Here is a 17,631-nt window from a genome sequence, read left to right on the forward strand (position 1 = left end):
ACAAGTACAGTACTGTACAATAATTTAGCTAATTGTATGGTTATTATATTGTACTGAACCTACAGGAGTACTGAACACAAATAAATAAAAAGGTTAAAAACAGTGATAAATGTACAAGGGGCAAAATATATTTGAAAGCAGTAATACTGTAGTAAAATCTGCTATACAATTATGAACAAACCACAAACACTTCCAGATACATAAGTATATACTTGCTTCAAACTATCAAAATTTGCTGTTGTTAAATACAATGCAATGCTGTTATTTCACCCCCACATGAGAAGTAAATACAGTACATAAAGCAGACCATACTGTACCATACAGTGGGTAGTTTTACAACTCTGTACACATTGTAAAATGAGTTCAGAAGCTATACGGTACTCTATGTTGCAACTATACTCAGTGACACAACCATTTACAATTTATCTACTAATAATATTACCTTTCCATCCTTGTTGTCCTGGCAATCCAAAATGAAAATTTGTCACAAAAATCATCATAAATACTGTACAGCATATATAATACAAAAGTATAACAGTTGCACCAAACAGAAAAATATATTATGGAGAACAGTATAGCACTGCACACTCTTCCTGGTCATCCTCTAATAAAGTGCTGAAATTTATGGATGACTGGATGAGGGAAAAATCGGTAGCCATCTCCCCAATTCTCGACTAGAGGTAATACAGTGTACAGTATCTAACTTAACTCCTACAATCAGCCTCAGAGTTAGCGTCAAGGACCTTAAAATGTACTGAATTGACTGAATTATCCACCAGGCCTCAGTGCTTGGGGTGACATTGCCAACTTCCATACCCAACTTCTTACATGGGTGGCTTACCACACCCCCATGAGTGGTTATATAATGCTGTCAGTATTTAACGATCCTTATTTCACCTAAAGTAACATATTCCCTTATTGGGAAATGCTATTTTTAGAGTTGGATCAAGTATTGTATTGCATGGTAATGTAATTTAGACGACCCGACACTACACACCCCCTTCCCATGGTCAGCCGACGCATTATTGTATAAATTATAAAAAGAAAACACTACCCCAAAAGAGAACATTCACTAACAATTAACAACAAAAATTATGGTGGAAAAGCAGTGTGTTCTTGCTAGAATATTTGGCAGCATTAATCTACACATAAACCGACTTAGCTACTGGGATGACTTCACCTACAGTCTCCTCTTAATAGATAAAATTTCAATATGTACGGAGATATGGGAAACCTTTGTGTCCGAGTGGCAATATAATATTCATCAAAAGTCAGCTTAGCTGTACAGCTGTTGTTTGACCTCATTAGCACCCTTGCTTGTCTAGTGTTGCTTCCTGAAAAATTTCATTGTCTTTTCCACTATTCTAATTTTTTCCAGCTTCTCAGCCATTGTTGTTGTTACTATGTGTTGCCTTTTAAAGTATTCCTCACCACAGTCACAGCTATTTAAAAAAACTTTTAAAACCCATTATGACACCAGTTTTGTTTTTCCATTATACTCAAATATTCCGCCTGTATTGTGTTCTCCTAGGTTCAATATTATTCCACTTAATTTATTTTCAAGTTTCCTCAGCAGTCACTGGGTTCATTATGAACTGTCTTATAGTCTCACCACACTCTGATTGTTCTTTTTAATGTATAGTCTCACCACACTCTGATTGTTCTTTTTAATGTATAGTCTCACCACACTCTGATTGTTCTTTTTAATGTATAGTCTCACCACACTCTGATTGTTCTTTTTAATGTATAGTCTCACCACACTCTGATTGTTCTTTTTAATGTATAGTCTCACCACACTCTGATTGTTCTTTTTAATGTATAGTCTCACCACACTCTGATTGTTCTTTTTAATGTATAGTCTCACCACACTCTGATTGTTCTTTTTAATGTATAGTCTCACCACACTCTGATTGTTCTTTTTAATGTATAGTCTCACCACACTCTGATTGTTCTTTTTAATGGTGAATTCCTGTCATGAATCCCCTGGTATATTTAATTGTTTTTGCGAGGGAAACAAGAAAGGCGTCTTAAAATTGTCTAAACCATCGGAAAAACAGGGCCCGACTAATTACCCAAATGTAGCCGCAATGAAGTCAAATAATGGTCCTACATGAATAAATCGGACTGCCAATCACTTCTCGACTAGTATTTGGTGTCACGAAGTCACAAAAAATTGGTAAACTTAATTTAATCTGAGTTAATAAATCAAGTGCATGTACCTAACCTAACCTAGCCTAACACAACACAACTCAGATTTACGCTTGTACGACCATCATTTGACTTCATTGTGGCTACATTTGGGTACATTTGGATAATTACTCGCTCCCTCGGAACATGCACCCGATCTAATAACTCAGATTAAAGTAAGTTTTCCAATTTTTTGTGACTTTGTGACACCAAATACTAGTCGAGAAGTGGTTAGTAGTCAGATTCATTCATGTAGGACCATTATTTGACTTCATTGCGGCTACATTTGGGTAATTAGTCGGACCGGGAAAAACACATTGCCCAACTCGAGAGCAGTCGTTGGTTGAAACTACAAATTTACCTCATAATTAAAGTGGCAACCCTAAAATACACTTTTACCAAAACTGACCCCATATAATATATGGAGCTTAAGATTTACAACACATTACAGTTCAGTCACAACCCTTTTGCAAATGAGATGACCTGTAGCAGGAAGACCATCTTGAGTACAGTTGTGTTCAGAAGGAACACTTTAACTATGTTCCATTACATATTAAAGATTCATTTGAGGCACAAAATTGTCAACAGAAATTACAACTCAGCCATACCTTTCACAGGTGTCTTGCCTCAAGGTAACCACTAACAATATTGTGTAGGATGACTCAACGTCACACGGCGACCTTCCCTGAGCCTCAGCTGCCTCACTGCCACCGCTCACTGACGCACGTTATCACCACTTTATGTACTTTAGCAACACACTCATTATTACAAGGGCTCAATGTGCACAAAGTGGCTGATAATGTGTCTTTTATCATTAATGGCGGAGAAAACATTACTTCCAGGAAAATAGTTATATATCATGTTTTTATACCTGGAATTTCTTGGGGTAGTGATAACAGCTGCACTGTGTTTACATCAATGACGTCATGACACGACGACGCGGGCCATTTGAAGCATGTGGTGTAGGGTCATATATTACTTTTACTTTTATCCTCTTCGTCACTCATCGGCGTATTAGCCGCTTGAGCGGTCAGTCACGTCTCTGTTATACACTGTTGACAAGCACTGGGCATGTATTGGTTCCATAATGTATTTGTATCTGCTCCACTGTTAGCCAAGTCTGGTTTTGAATGAGCTCACACTCGGCGAGTCGGTGTTACTTTTACTTTTTTTTACTTTTATCCTCTTCGCCACTGATCGGCTTGTTAGCCGCTTGGGCGATCGGTCACGTCTCTTTTCATTTATATTCTTCACCAAAAGATCGGCTCGCTAGCCGCCCGGGCGATCGGTCACGTCTCTGTCACGCACTGTTGGCAAATACTGGGCATGCACCGGCTCCTGAATGTACCTGAACCCGCTCCAGTGTTGGTCAAGTCTTCTCTTGAAAGAGCTCACACTCGGTGCCGTCACAACACTCTCTGGTAGATTGTTCCAAGAGTTTACAACCCTCACTCCGAAAAAGTTTGCCCTCACGGTTTTCTGGACTTGCGGCTTCTTCAATCTTGAGCTGTGACCCCTTGTGGGGCGAGCGTCCGCCAGCTCCAAGTAAGGACACTCAACTGAGTAGTGCCCCCTGAGATGCTTATACACCTCAACTAGGTCCCCCCTTGCCCGTCTGTTGGCACAGTATTCTCAGGAAAATTGTTCCAGGAGTTCCCAACTCTCACCCTAGAAAAATTTGTCATGACTAATGTTTGAACTTCAGGCTTCTTCAACCTTAAACTCTGACCCCAACTGAGGCGGGCATCTGCCAGCTCCAGGTATGAAAACTCAACTGAGTAATGCCCTCTGAGGTGCCTGGCTATAGTATTGTAGCGTACTGTATGTGGCCAGTTGTCAATTATCTTAGTATGGGCACACAAACGTACGTACATGCAGATATCTCACACTCAGGAATGAGGTAGAATAGAAACTCACAATGCGCTTTTTGTATATATATTGTTGTATAGCGCAGTGCTTAGGAGTGACTAGGTGGAGAAGCTTGCTCAGAGGTCCTGTAGGGCGAGGAGGTTTCTGAGGAAGCTGGGTGGTGAGGAGCTGTGAGAGATGTTGCTGGTCCGGTAGCCGAGTGTAGAATGGTCTCCCTGGCTGTTGTTGTTGAGATTGTCGGTCCGTAGTCCGACACGGGCCTTTGCCTATAGGCGGCCCGTTCGGTGGTTCCGGCTGGAGCTCCTGGAGCAGCCAGACCGGATTGGGATTGTAGGTTGTCCTACCTGCAGATATGGAAGGATACTGCAGGTTGCAAGTGTGAGCGGACCCCCGATCAGTGGACGCTTACCACCAACCCCCACTCTTGGACGTGGTCAGTTTCGGAGTGGCGCGCCCCCCGAACTGGGGTCCGCACTTGCTGGGAGAGGATACTTTCTAAGCTATCTGGGTGGTGGGTATCGTGTGATGGCCCGGAGAAGGAGGTGAATGTGGTTTGTTTGGGCCTTTCGGGTTAGAGTGGCCGCTGGTGTTGCGTGTGCTTCTTGGGAGTTTTGAGTTCTGTTTCAGAGGTCTTGTGTGACTTCGCAGTCGAGGAGATAGTGTTCAAGTGGGTTGGCTGCTGGCTCCTGACAGTAGGTGCATTCCATGACGTCATTTCCGATCATCTGCCAGGAGCACTTGTACCCTAGTCGTAGTCGATGAAGGCTGACTTGGGTTTGTCTTGGTGTTTTCTTGTCCGAGAAAGGTGGTTCCCCTTTTGTAGCCGCCAGGTACCATTTGGCTGATTGGGAACCAGCGTTGAATGCGTGAAGGAAGCTCTTTTTGATGTGGAGTTTGCTAGTCTTTCTGAGGTGATTCTTGATCTGTTGCACGCTTGCTGGAACTTGAAAGTGTACGCTACTAGAACGTGTAGCTGCCTTGGCTGCTTCGTCTGCCACGTCGTTTCCTCCGATCCCTACACGACTGGGAATCCAGTGTAAGACGACTGGGCGGTTTTGTCTTTTTAATTCCTGTAGCTGTGCGAGAATCGAGGTTATGATGTGGACGTTGTCTCTTGGTTGGCTGTGTTGCAGCGCCTGCATGGCCGATTTCGAGTCCGTGTGAATTATGATGGACTTGTTGTGTTGTGTTGCAGCGTGTTGTAGGGCCTTTGAGACTGCTACCAGCTCTGTTTGTAGGGTGGAGCAGTCATTAGAAAGTTTCCATCGGAGGGTCTGACCTTGGGTGTAGAAGGCCGCTCCGGATGTATGATGTTTTGGATCCACAGAGCCGTCTGTGAAGTATGATGCTGCATCAGCCGGTGTCTCGGTGGCTATAGCTTCCAGAGTTATTTTTTTGAGGTCCTCCTTCTGGAGGTTCGCTTTACTATCGCCTAGGTCGGTAATTTTGAATGTGGCTGGAGGAGGGCTCCATGGTGGAGGAACTACGTAACCATTGTCTCGTGTGTCTTGGTTGTTCTTGACGAGTGTTTCTGCTTGCAGGTGTCGGATGACCTCGCTTGCCTCGTGCGACCAGGTGGCCCCTCGCACTCTGTGGTCGAGGTGGAGGGTGGCACTGATTCGAATTTTGGCAGCTGTGGGCTTATCTGATCTACAGATTTTGGCGAGGAGACCGGCTGTCACCTGCTTGACTCGTACTGCCAGGGGTGGTAGTTCAGTTTCCATTTGCAAATTGCAAATTCTGGTCCACATGGGTGCTCCGAGCATGGTCCTGAGAGCATTATTTTGGATGACTTCTAGCTTAGCTATTTGGTCTTCTCTCAGTCCAATGAGTGCTGGAGCACTGTAATCTACCAGCGATCTGATGGCGGCCGTGTAGTAGGCTTTGAGCACATGAAGGTTTGCTCCTGCGGTTGTGCTGGTGAGCGACCTCATTATATTGTGTCTGCTCTTCGTCCTGTGCCTGAGATACTCGAGTTGCGGCTTGAAGGTGAGTTTCTGGTCAAACCAGATTCCAAGACACTGGTGGGTGTTGGTCCAGACTACCGGCGTGTTTTGTATGGAGAGCATCTTGTCTGGTGTGTCTGTGCAGATGGCCATCGCTTTCGACTTGGCTGGATTTATCTTGAGTCCAAGTCTGTTGCACTCCTCTTCTATAAGTTGGAGTGCGTGTTGCGTGTTGGCTAGTCTGTTTGATCCTCTTACTATAAACTGTAAGTCGTCTGCATAGCATAGGAGCTTGGCTGTTTGTCTGAAAGGAAGTTTGACAAGATTTTCCATCAGGACATTGAACAGCATTGGACTGAGGATGCCTGCTTGTGGGGTTCCGTTTTCATGGACCCTGTAGCTTGAGGTTGCTCCCTGAAAGCGTACTCTTGCTTCTCTCTGTGTGAGGTAGTTCTGGATCCACCCCAGCAACCTTCCTTTCACGCCTTTTTCAGCGAGCGTCGTTGTAATGGCCAGTGGATTTGCTAGTTCGAAGGCCTTCTCCAGGTCGAGGAAGACCACCAGAGCTGGTTTGTAGTCCACTGTGCTGAGTATCTCGGCGATGTTGTTGCCTGTGCCGGTGTTCTCGGTGTAAGCAAAAATGTGAGGGTGTGGGCTGCCTACTTTCCACTTGAGTCAGTTGAGAGCCATTCTTTCTCCCGTCTTCGCTATGCAGCTGAGAAGGGAGATTGGCCTCGGTTTGTCTGGTTCTCTGGGCTTCGGAATGGGCTGTATATCTGCCTTCTTCCATTCCGGTGGAAGTCTTTGTGCTGTCCACGAAGCATTGATGACTTTTAGCAAAGCCTCGTGTCCGGCTTTACCGGCATGGGAAAGCATGGAGTAGGTTATCCTGTCGGCCCCTGGTGCTGTGTCCTTGCTTCGTTTTAGCGACTTCTGGAGTTCTTGCTGGTTGAAAGGTCTGTCGGCGTCATCTTCACTGTTGCAGGCCTCTTCGATCATCTGGAGTCTGACCTGTCGCAGACGCCGTTGTGTCTCCTCCGCCTGTCTCGGGAGGTTTTTCGTTGCTGCTCGGTCAGAGAACAGTTTTGCAAGTCTCTCGGCTTCCTCTTCTGGGTTGGGATGGGTTGGTGGTGGTGGTGTTGCCTTCCCAGATGCCCTTCGGATCTGGGCCCAGATCTTGCCAAGGGAGGTGTGCTCGTTCAGTTCGGAGCACCACTTGAGCCAGCTTACGTTTTATATTTCTTCCTTCTCTTCCCTGGTATCCTTAACTATGACGTGCAGGAGATGTCTGTTTGTTTCCGTGGAATGTCTCCTGTAGTTTCTTCGGGCCATGTTCACTCTGTGGTTGAGTTCTTTCACCCTGGGACAGTAGTACCAGTAATCATTGTACTGTCTTGATGTGGGTTTTGTTTTGGGGATAGCTTCTTCTGCCGCTTGGTGAAACGCCTCAACCAATTGTTGGTGGAGGGTTGTCTCGTCCACGGGTGCTGCGCCGGCCGGCTGTGATTTTTCGCGCCACTTAGCCAGGTGTTTCTTAAAGAGTCCCCAGTCTGCCTTTTGGGTATTGTATCTCCATCTCGGCGGGGGTGGAGTGGGGAGTTTGTTCACCTTCAGCGTTGTTAGGGTGGCGAAGTGGTCGCTGGTCAGCGTGGGGTGTAGCTGCCAGGAGGCCGAAGGCTGTAGTGCACTGGAGACGAAGGTTAGATCTAGCCTTCCTCCCCTAGTGTGGGTGGGCTCTCCGGTGTTCAGGAGGCAGATTTCGGGTGTGTCTTGAAAGGTGGTGTATAGGTGTAGGCCGTCTTCATTTGTGGGGCTTACCGAGCTTAGGAAGGGATGATGTGAATTGAAATCCCCTCCTATGAGTGTGGCGTGGTCAGCGGCCGAAGCGAATAATTGAGTCACCTCCAGTGAGCCCCTTGGGTTTCTGTAGATGTTGTGAACAGTTAATTCCCGTTCTTGGAGGGTTACTTTGACGGCCTGTGTCTCGATGTTTTCCCCACATGGAAATTGCTGCGTGACCTCGGAGGAGGGTATGCTTGACTTGACCAAGATCATACATCCTCTAGTTGACGCCTGCGTGAAATGCCTCCTGTATGTCTTGTAACCACTGAATTTGAAACAGTGGTGTTCTTGTAGAAGTGTTTCTTGTAGCAGTATGATGTCAAGCTTGTCCTTGGCTGCTGCTTCTTGCAGGAGGTGTTTCTTGTTTTTGATGCCCTGAGCATTCCATGTAAGGATGTTCAGGGTGCTGATGTTTTCCACCACTGTTTCATCGGAGACTTCTGGTGGTCCTCGATGGAATGTTCAAGTCCGATTCCGACTGAATCAGGTTCATATCTTCTTGTTCTGTGGTTTTTGCCTTCTGGGCCGTGGTTCGGTTCAGGGGAGTTGAAACGTCCAATTTCTTTCTGGGAGCTGTCGGTATCTTGGGTTCTCTGGTGGCCTTTTTCGGTGTAGAGTGTACCTCGGCTGTCACTCGTGTGAGGACCGGCGTGGCTTCCTCCACTGAGGTGGCTGGAGCTGTGGCGACTTGCCCGAGGACGCTCCCCATGAGTATTTGGAGCTGTGTGGGTTGGATCTTGTGGCCCAGTAGTCCGGCTAGGCCCTCCGCGAAGGTTGTCAGTACCTTGGCTAGGTCTAATACGTGTATCATTCCTTCTGGTGCCTTGGTGTGTGCTTCTTTTGTCTTTTTCGTGGTTGTCGTTGTCTGCTGCTTGGGTGGCTGAGGTGTGGCCGTATTGAGGAAAGGAAACTGAGCTGCACTTTGGGTGTTGACCGGCTGAGGAGGTTGGCTTTGTGTTTTGGCCTTTGGGTTCCCCACACGAAGATACTTGGTGGGGCTGGTGTGCAGGCGGTGGGGGCCAGTCTTGCTGCTGGTCGGTTTGCCTGGACCCTCTTTGTCCTCTTGGAGCATCCAGGGTTCCAGGCGTGGTGTTTGCCCCCGCAGTTGGCACACTTGGGGGCAATTTTTTCTCCATTTTTCAACTTGGTGAGGCAGGAGTGTGTGCCATGCTTCTGTGCGCAGACTGCGCAGATTTCCTTGTACGTGCACCTTGTCTGATGGTGCCCGTATTTCTGGCATCTGAAGCACCGCAGGGGCTCTGGGACGAAGGGCCTCACTTCGTAGATCCCCCAGGTTTTGAGGTCTATGGTGCTGGGGGGTGAACCGTAGTGCGTTATGAGCACTTGTTTTGTGGTGGCCGTCTTGTCGGACGGGGGAGAGCATCTCTCGGCTTTTAGGATCTTCGGGTGGTTCTCCAGGGGTTCGAGGGGTAGTTCCTTTGGGTACCAGAGGACTACCGACTTCATCAGTTTCTGGGCGGGGTCCAGCTTGGTTGATGCAACAGTGGTGGTGTTTTGCAGGTAAGTGTCGAGGGTGGTGGCGGAGTCCTTGTCTTTGGGGTGAATAATCATCTCCCCCTTTAGGTTGGGCCGCACTGAGAACTTGGCCAGTGGATTTTGCTTTTCTATCTCTGTGATGGCGGCATATGTCGTTTTTGTGTCCGTTTTCGTGATCCGGAATTTTGGCAGTGTCGTTGGAGGTGAGCTGGTGGTGGTGATGGGTGCCTTTTGGGCTGCTTGACGGCATTCGTTTCCCGAAGAAGCACGTCGGCGTTTTTTGTTTTCTACCTTCGTCCAGTTGTCGTCCTCAGTGGCGGTAGCAGTGGTGGTGGAGTTGTTGGAGGTGGTGGCAGTGTTCCTGCTTTTTAGGGCTTTATTGAAGGTGCGTAACTGGTCCGCTTTCTCTGTGCGGAGCCTGTCGTAGTTCGGGTCGTCAGGTTGGCGGTTCAGGCACGGGTCTCGGTTAGGAGGGCGTACGCGCTCCATAACCGGTGGTTGTTGTTTTTTGTTTTTTTTTATTAAAACCTACCTATTCCGGTTGAGTAAGTAGCAGAGGAATTTCAGCACTCCCCACTGGCTGGTGGTCGTAGAGTGGTTCCTGAGCTTCTCTCCCGGAGCCCCGTTGGGGAAGCCTACTTCCTAGTGTATGTGACTGCTCACTTATAGACGTGAGCTAAGTGTGCCTATTGGGGAAGGATAAGGATTGCTACCCTCTTTCCAGGTGGACCCGCACGATCACGGTTTTCCTGGAAAGACTCGGCTGGGATGGGTTCTTGCTCCAGCCCCCTTTCGTGTTCACAATCTCCTGGGAGGGAGGTGAACAGTTACAGTGGGGACTGCAGGACGAATACACTTTTGAGGGTGCAGGTCCCTAGGCCAGAGCGAAAAAAGGAAAAATAGCAGTAGAAGGAAAAGAGCTCAAACCACGTCGGGAATATCGCGCTATAGCTGCTCTCCAGCTGGAGTGTGGGTCACTCACACCACCAGTGGGGAGGGCAAGCTAATGCTCGATGAACTGAAAACGCTCGTGAGTTGTTGTCGACGATGTCAGTGGTGGATGGTCCGGTCCGGGAAGATGGCCAAACAATGGCAGCAGAGAGAGGGCGGTCTTCACAGTTCCGGGTCCAGCAGGAGGTCTTGTTGAGAGGTGTTCTTAGTTCAGGAGCGAAGTGTGAAGTGTGGTGGTCTCCCTGGCCAGGCATGGCCGTATTTATACAATTTACGAGGATCAGGATTTGGGGTGAGCGTAGCGAGAGGGCCAATCACAGCGGCTGAAGCGTAAGGTGTGAAACGCTCTGATCCTGAGCTGGAGGTTGAAAGTCGAAACTAGGTCGGTGATCGTACCACTACGTCCACTGCATAGACCTAGTCGCTCGGCGTAGCTGGCTGTACGCTGATTGGTTGGTAGGCGCGCGGCCGGAGCTCAGTTGGAAGTTGTAGGGGAGAGGAGCCACTACAATACTCCCCCTCCCCTCCCGGCGCGGCGGGAGGCTGGATGTTGTCCGGGTTGCGTCCCACACATAACACATACCGGGCAGGTGTACGTACGACTCGGCCGCTACGTGTAATAACTCCGTCTAGTGACACAAAACCTGTGGGAGAATTAGGGGGAGAAAGAGGGTTTGGGATTAGAGGAGGTTGTACAAGCAATGGTTGATGTGCTCCTGTTGCTGCAGGGGCTGCGTCAGGAGGAGGGTCCATGGCAGGAGCAGGTTCTATGACAGGAGGAGGGCCCATGGCAGGAGGAGGGTCTATGATAGGTGCAGGTTCTATGACAGGAGGGGGGTCCATGGCGGGAGCAGGTTCTATGACGGGAGGAGGGTCTATGATAGGAGGAGGGTCCATGACAGGTGCAGGTTCTATGACAGGAGGAGGGTCCATGGCAGGAGGAGGTTCTATGACGGGAGGAGGGTCCATTACAGGTGCAGGTTCTATGACGGGAGGAGGGTCTGTAATAGGAGGAGGGTCCATTACAGGTGCAGGTTCTATGACAGGAGGAGGGTCTATGGCAGGAGCAGGTTCTATGACAGGAGGAGGATCTATGATAGGAGCAGGTTCTACAACAGCAGCAGGGTTCAGGACAGGAACAGGGGGTACTCAGGGTGAAAAGAGGGTGCCCAGAAATGTCGTGGGCATGATGTTGCTGCCGGTGGTAACTGCGGGTAGACTGGTGCAGGCGTAGTTTGTTGGTGGTGCTGCTGGGCTGGGGGCCCAACGGGTAAGGTGGCCGGTTTGACTCGGTCTATGCTGACAGTGTTATGTCTGCCATTCCGGATAATCGTCAGGAACTTTGCTGAACGGGTAACCACCTGGAAGGGTCCATCGTAGGGGCGTTGTAGTGGGTTGCAGTGAGCATCATGCCTGACGAAAACATACTCGGCTGTGAGTAGTGCAGGAGGGATGTGTTCAGGGCGCCGAGGAGGCTGGCGTGGAGCAGTAGCTCTGAATGCAGAAACTGCTTGTCGTAGCTTTTGGAGTAAGTCGTGACGAACGGCAGGAGTGGTTTGGTGGAGGTCAGGAGGGAGTGAGAAATCCTTGGGTAGGCGAAGGGGCTCGCCTAGTGTAAGATCTGCTGGGCTACAGTCCATATCCTCCTTGTGTGACGCACGGATACCGAGGAGCACTAAGGGAAGTGCATCAGTCCAGCTGTAAGGGTCGTGCTGTGCCTTGAGTGCGTCCTTCAGCTGACGGTGAAACCGCTCTACCATGCCATTGGCTTGAGGGTGGTATGCTGTAGTGCGTTGCCTAGACGTGCCGAGGAACTGTAGGAGGTGCTGCTAGAGTTGTGATTCAAACTGGGCTCCTCGGTCAGTGATTAAGGTTGCAGGGGGGCCAAAACGGGAAACCCAACCGGACATGAAGGCGCGGACAGTAGTCTCTGCTGTAGCATTGGGCATGGGAATGGCTTCTGTCCACCTGGTGAAACGGTCGATGCAGGTGAAGATGTAGGTGCTACCGTAGGATGATGGAAGAGGTCCCACGATGTCGAGGTGTAGTACTTGAAAACGTCCTTTGGGAATAGGGAAGGTTCCTGAGGGGGCCCGTATGTGACGATGTATTTTGGAGGACTGGCAGGCCAGGCACTGGGCAGCCCATTTCTTAGTATCAGACTTGATGCCGGGCCAGACGACACGTTGTGTGAGGAGGCGCTGGGAGGCCCGCACACCCGGGTGGCTGAGACCATGGATGCGGTCGAAAACAGCGCGGCGGTGGACGTGAGGCAAGAACGGTCTAGGCTGCCCACAGGATACGTCGCACCACAATTTTATCTTCGTGCCAGGAACAGAGAGTTCTTGGAGTGTGAGGCCTGAGGGGGTGTCTTGTATGCTGCCAGGTCTTCTTCGTTCTCTTGAGCCGCGGCTAGCTGCCCATAATCAATGGGTGGAGATGAGGGAAGAATGTTGGATATACAACGAGAGAGGGTGTCAGCGATCTCGTTGTGGCTGCCTTTAATGTGTTAGATGTCGCTGGAGAACTCTGAGATGTAAGCCAAGTGGCGCAGGACACGAGGTGTATGTGACTGGGAAGCTGAAGCGAAGGCATAGCTGGCTGTACGCTGATTGGTTGGTAGGCGCGCGGCCGGAGCTCAGTTGGAAGTTGTAGGGGAGAGGAGCCACTACAATAGTACAAGCTAGGCAGTTGTAGGCATTCTAATTTCTGGGTAATTAAGGTGCTGTAGTGCAGGCATCAGTCTGGTTGCTCTCCTTTGGAAATTTTCAATCAACTGAGAGTTTTATCATATCTAGGGACCATATAGTGTGACAGTACAGTACACTACTCCAAATGAGGAAGCACCTCACTTTTTAAGTGTTATGAGGGTCGGATTGTCTAGGTGGGTGAACTCCTACTAGCTTAGTTACTTGATTTACCTTCTTACAATGGTTAAAGAACTTCATTTCGTTGTCAATATGCACACCCAAGTCATGGAGTCATCACCATTTAGGGCCATTTTCCACAAATGCATGAGTTAGTCATGATTACCTGATGGCAGTTCTCCATGTTGCACAGTTTCTTGTCAGATTCTTAACTCATGTCATTCCTTACAGCCTCCGAGACTCTTAATGCCATTCTTGGCCTACTCCTGGCTCTCTTCCCCTCCACTATTAGGCTCATACACCTCTTGCCCCCAATTGATCACACTCAATCTCTCCACATGCAGAACTTTGCCAATGCTTTCAATACCCAACCACTTTCTTAGCTCTGAGCAAGACCTGTCTTTCAGTGTCACATTACACATCCACCTCATCATTCTCATTTCAGCTTGCTCAGGTCTGCTTGTGTCATCCTCATTAACTATCTATATTTCACAGCCATACACCATCACACTTCTCACACCAGCTGTACACATTCTTTTCATATGGAAAGAAGGTCATCTTGCCATCAATAAAGATAGAACTTTCTAAGCTTCTTACAGCCACTTCTAACTTTTGCAGGCTTCAGCATCCCCACCAGAACTGATCTTGTCATTCAGGTAACAGAACTCACTGACCTACCCAATGTTTGGTTTCTTCAGACTTGCTGTGAGCACATGGTTACCTGCATATACATAACACTTAAAAGTCAGCAACATCCTGCAATCTACCCCACTGTACCTTTTGTGGGTACCTTCCACCTCATTGTACTTTACTGTATTGGGTTGCTGCCAACACCTTTCTTATACCCAGCACAGTCATTTTCCACCACAGATCCCTCACCCACACCACTAATTAATATACTGTCGTAATTTTCTTTGCCAAATTATCTCATAGGCCCTTTTGACTTTTCAATCCTTCCATTTCTTAAATTTCTCCACTGCTTCTTCAGTACTATTTACTATCAACTCCCAGGGCAGGCCACTCCTTAAGTCTTGTGATATTGCCTGCAGCACCATACTAAACAAAGGAGGGCTTAAGACAGACCACTGATGGACCCCTACTTTCACCTTAAATTCCTCATTTACTCTCATAGTGGTTTTTGGGCCCTTATAATATGGCATAACTACTCATACAAGATGCTCCTCCAGTTATGAAGTACTATACCTGGATTTTTTGTTTTTCATAAAATATGTGGTTGTGAAATACTATAGTACTGTATAAGGTTGTGGAGACATATTATACAGTCAACCCTCACTTTACGCGGTCCCACATTCCGCGTTTCCACGTTTACGCGGTACCCTGCCGAAACCGGAATGCTCACATTCCGCGGTGCATGTACCCCTTTACGCGGAGTGTGTCTGGCTCGACGCTATTTTTAGATTTGCCTCTCCCACCTGCTCCCGCCTCCGCCTGGGCAAGCCGCGCGGTAAGGTTGCGCAGTGCATGTCTCTGTTGCGTTATCAGTGACGTCATATGATGTATCGGACTGTGATTGGCCATGCATCCCTACCTCCCTCCGCTGCTAGCTGTAATTGGTTTAAAGTAATATGACGTGTCCACCCGGGGGAGGGAGGAAAGACGACGCTTGACCTAGCCGCGGCAGTTTCATCCCTCCAGGCCACACCATGTAATCGTGCATCCATTGTTCTGTAAAATGGCTTCCGCCGGACCACCGCCCCCAGAGAGAAACCTTTCCTTACCTGGACCCAGCCGCCCTAAGCCAAAGAAGACACGACGTTCCTTAAGCTATGAGGTGAAGTACAAGATCATCCAAGAGTTGGAGAAAGGAACAAGACAGGTTGATTTGGCATGCCAGCATGGTGTGAACGAATCTACGATCCGGACGATAAAGAAGGATGCAGCCAAGATAAAGGAGCACATGAACATCACAAAGTCTGCAGGTGCTTCTATGATCAAGTATTTCCACAACCAGGTGCTTCTCAAGACGGAAAAATTACTTGTGAGCTACTTGGTGCGTCAGGCGCGACGGAACATGGCGGTGGACACGCGCTCTGTTAAGGAGTACACACCTGAACTGTATGCTGCAGTGTCACGAAAGATGGGAATTACAGAGCCCAAACCCTTTAATGCTTCCTCTGGGTGGTTACAGAGGTTTAAGAAGAGGAACAAGATCACCAATATCAACATTGGTGGTGAAGCTAGTGCTGACCGTGTTGCGGCTAGGGAATTTCCTCCGTTTTTACGTGAGATTATGGAGGAAGGACAGTACACCGACGACCAGGTGTTTAACATGGACGAATCTGGTCTTTTTTGGAAAAAGCTACCTTCCAAGACCTTCGTTGTGAAGAATGCCAGCAAGATTCGGGGCCGGAAGTTGCAGAAGGAGCGCATCACCGTCCTGTTTACCACCAATGCCTCCGGTACCTGTAAGCTCAAGTTATCGGTGATCCACACAGCACGCAAGCCGCACGCCTACAAGAGCATGGACATGACCAAGCTAAATGTCCACTGGCTGACCGCACGTAAGGCGTGGATGTTCTCTACACTGTCCCTCTCCTGGTTTGATGACTGTTTCGTTCCCGATGTGAAGAAATTCTGTGAGCAACAGAATGTGCCATTCAAGATTTTGTTGCTGCTGGACAACGCACCAGGACACTCGCCCCTACTGTTAGATCGTCACCCCAACGTAAAAGTGGTCTTCCTTCCTCCCAACATTACGTCTATATTACAGCCCATGGACCAAGAGTTGATCTGTAATGTAAAAGCTGCATTCTCTACTAAAAAATTCAAGCTCCTGAACGACTACACCAACACCAGGGAAGAGTTGCGTAACCTGAGTGACACCACCACCGATAGCAAGAGCGAAGACGACGAGGATCAACAGTTGGCATAGCAACAAGTACTTTTAAAACAATTCTGGAGAATATTCAACATCAAGAAAGCTGTGGACTTCTTGGTGGAGGCATGGGATCAGCTGTCTGTAGCAACTGTTCGTCATGCATGGAGACATGTGTTGCAAGGCATTCCGGCCGTTAGGCAGAGTCAATCTGTGACTGGTGAGATCCAGACTGTTGCAGTAGCAGTGGACCTTGCCAGAGAAGCTGCGCAGAGTGTTACAGCTGCAGGCTTCTCCGAGGCCACCAACGACAACATCCTGGAGGTGATAAGGGATCCTGATGTGACTACCGATGAGATGGTAGATGATGATGACGTCAGTGAAGAGGCAGGTGGTGCGTCATCCCAAGAACACCGCTTATCCCATAGTAATGTTAGGGGTGCCATCGAGTGTATCGAGAAAGTCAAGCTCCTCCTTTCCGACGACCCTGACGCAAACAGGTATGAAATCTTCACTACCCAGCTGTTGCAGACTATGGAGCCCTTCATCAAGGTTTATCACGACAACATAAACACCAGCCGTCAGCAAAGCATAACAGAGTTCTTTGCCCGCAACCCACCACAGCCAGCCCAAGCCAGTGATAGTGACAGAGGTAGAGACAGTGATGATGACTTTGAGGGATTTGTCAGGGAGGCCCTGACAAGTGTGGATGACAGTGATGGTGACTCACCTGAGGGCCAGTGCCTGCCCTCTGCCTCGGAACCAGCCTCCATTCCCGTACGCCGACCCATCTCTTCTACTAACGTAAGTGTTAACCCCAACCTTTATTTTTCCTAACTTAACCTTTATTTTTCCTAACCTAACCTCTTCTTTATTAATTGTGTGTGCATACCATCATAAAGTTAAGATAATATTTTTACTACAACATAGTTGTGTGTCGTCAAAAAGTGGAGTTTGGGGGTCGGCCCGGTCTCTATTTCAATTAATCCCATATGTTATGTTGTTCACTTTACGCGGGCCGCCGTGGGTTGAATTAACCGCGTAAAGTGAGGGTTGACTGTATACTGCATAGTTATGATTATATGAAGATGTGATATGTAGGTGCTGTATATATAAGACCTTAAGAATAGAGGAAACTGCAGTAGCCCTATTGGGCCATACTAGGCAACCCCATTTACACCCATCCCCTATTGCTCATATATCCGTCCAACCTACATTGGAAGCTTCCCATTGTGTTCGAGTTAATGATGATGCTTGATAACTTGTTCCACTCATCCACTACTATATTTCCAAACCAGTGTTTACCTACCTCAGGCCTAAATCTAAATTTGTCTAATTTAAACCCTTGGTACAATTTTGCTCCTGATTGGATAGAATTACCAATGGCGACATGATAGAAATTTTTTGGTCAAAGAAAATGTCACGAGACTCTTGGGCCAAGGGTAATTAAATAAATTTACAGTAACCTATGATAGTTACTATACTGTACTGTAATGTAGTATGATATTTACCCAGCCATGGTAAAAATAAAAAAAATTGTCTAATACTTTTCTACATTATCTAAACATTTATAACAAGGACTATACAATTACATAACTACCTGTACTTAAGGATCTATATGAAGATAAACTAAAGG

The 17,631-nt window shown here is 48.0% G+C and overlaps 1 pseudogene; it reads right to left on the reverse strand.

The window, feature by feature from the left end:
* LOC121866555 overlaps nt 1-13,343 on the reverse strand; it is a 21,273-nt pseudogene extending 7,930 nt beyond the window's left edge.
* Between the last annotated feature and the right edge of the window lie 4,288 nt (nt 13,344-17,631).

This window comes from Homarus americanus, unplaced genomic scaffold, assembly GCF_018991925.1.
Source record: "Homarus americanus isolate GMGI-L3 unplaced genomic scaffold, GMGI_Hamer_2.0 scaffold16430, whole genome shotgun sequence".
NCBI classification, from domain to species: Eukaryota; Metazoa; Arthropoda; class Malacostraca; order Decapoda; family Nephropidae; genus Homarus; species Homarus americanus.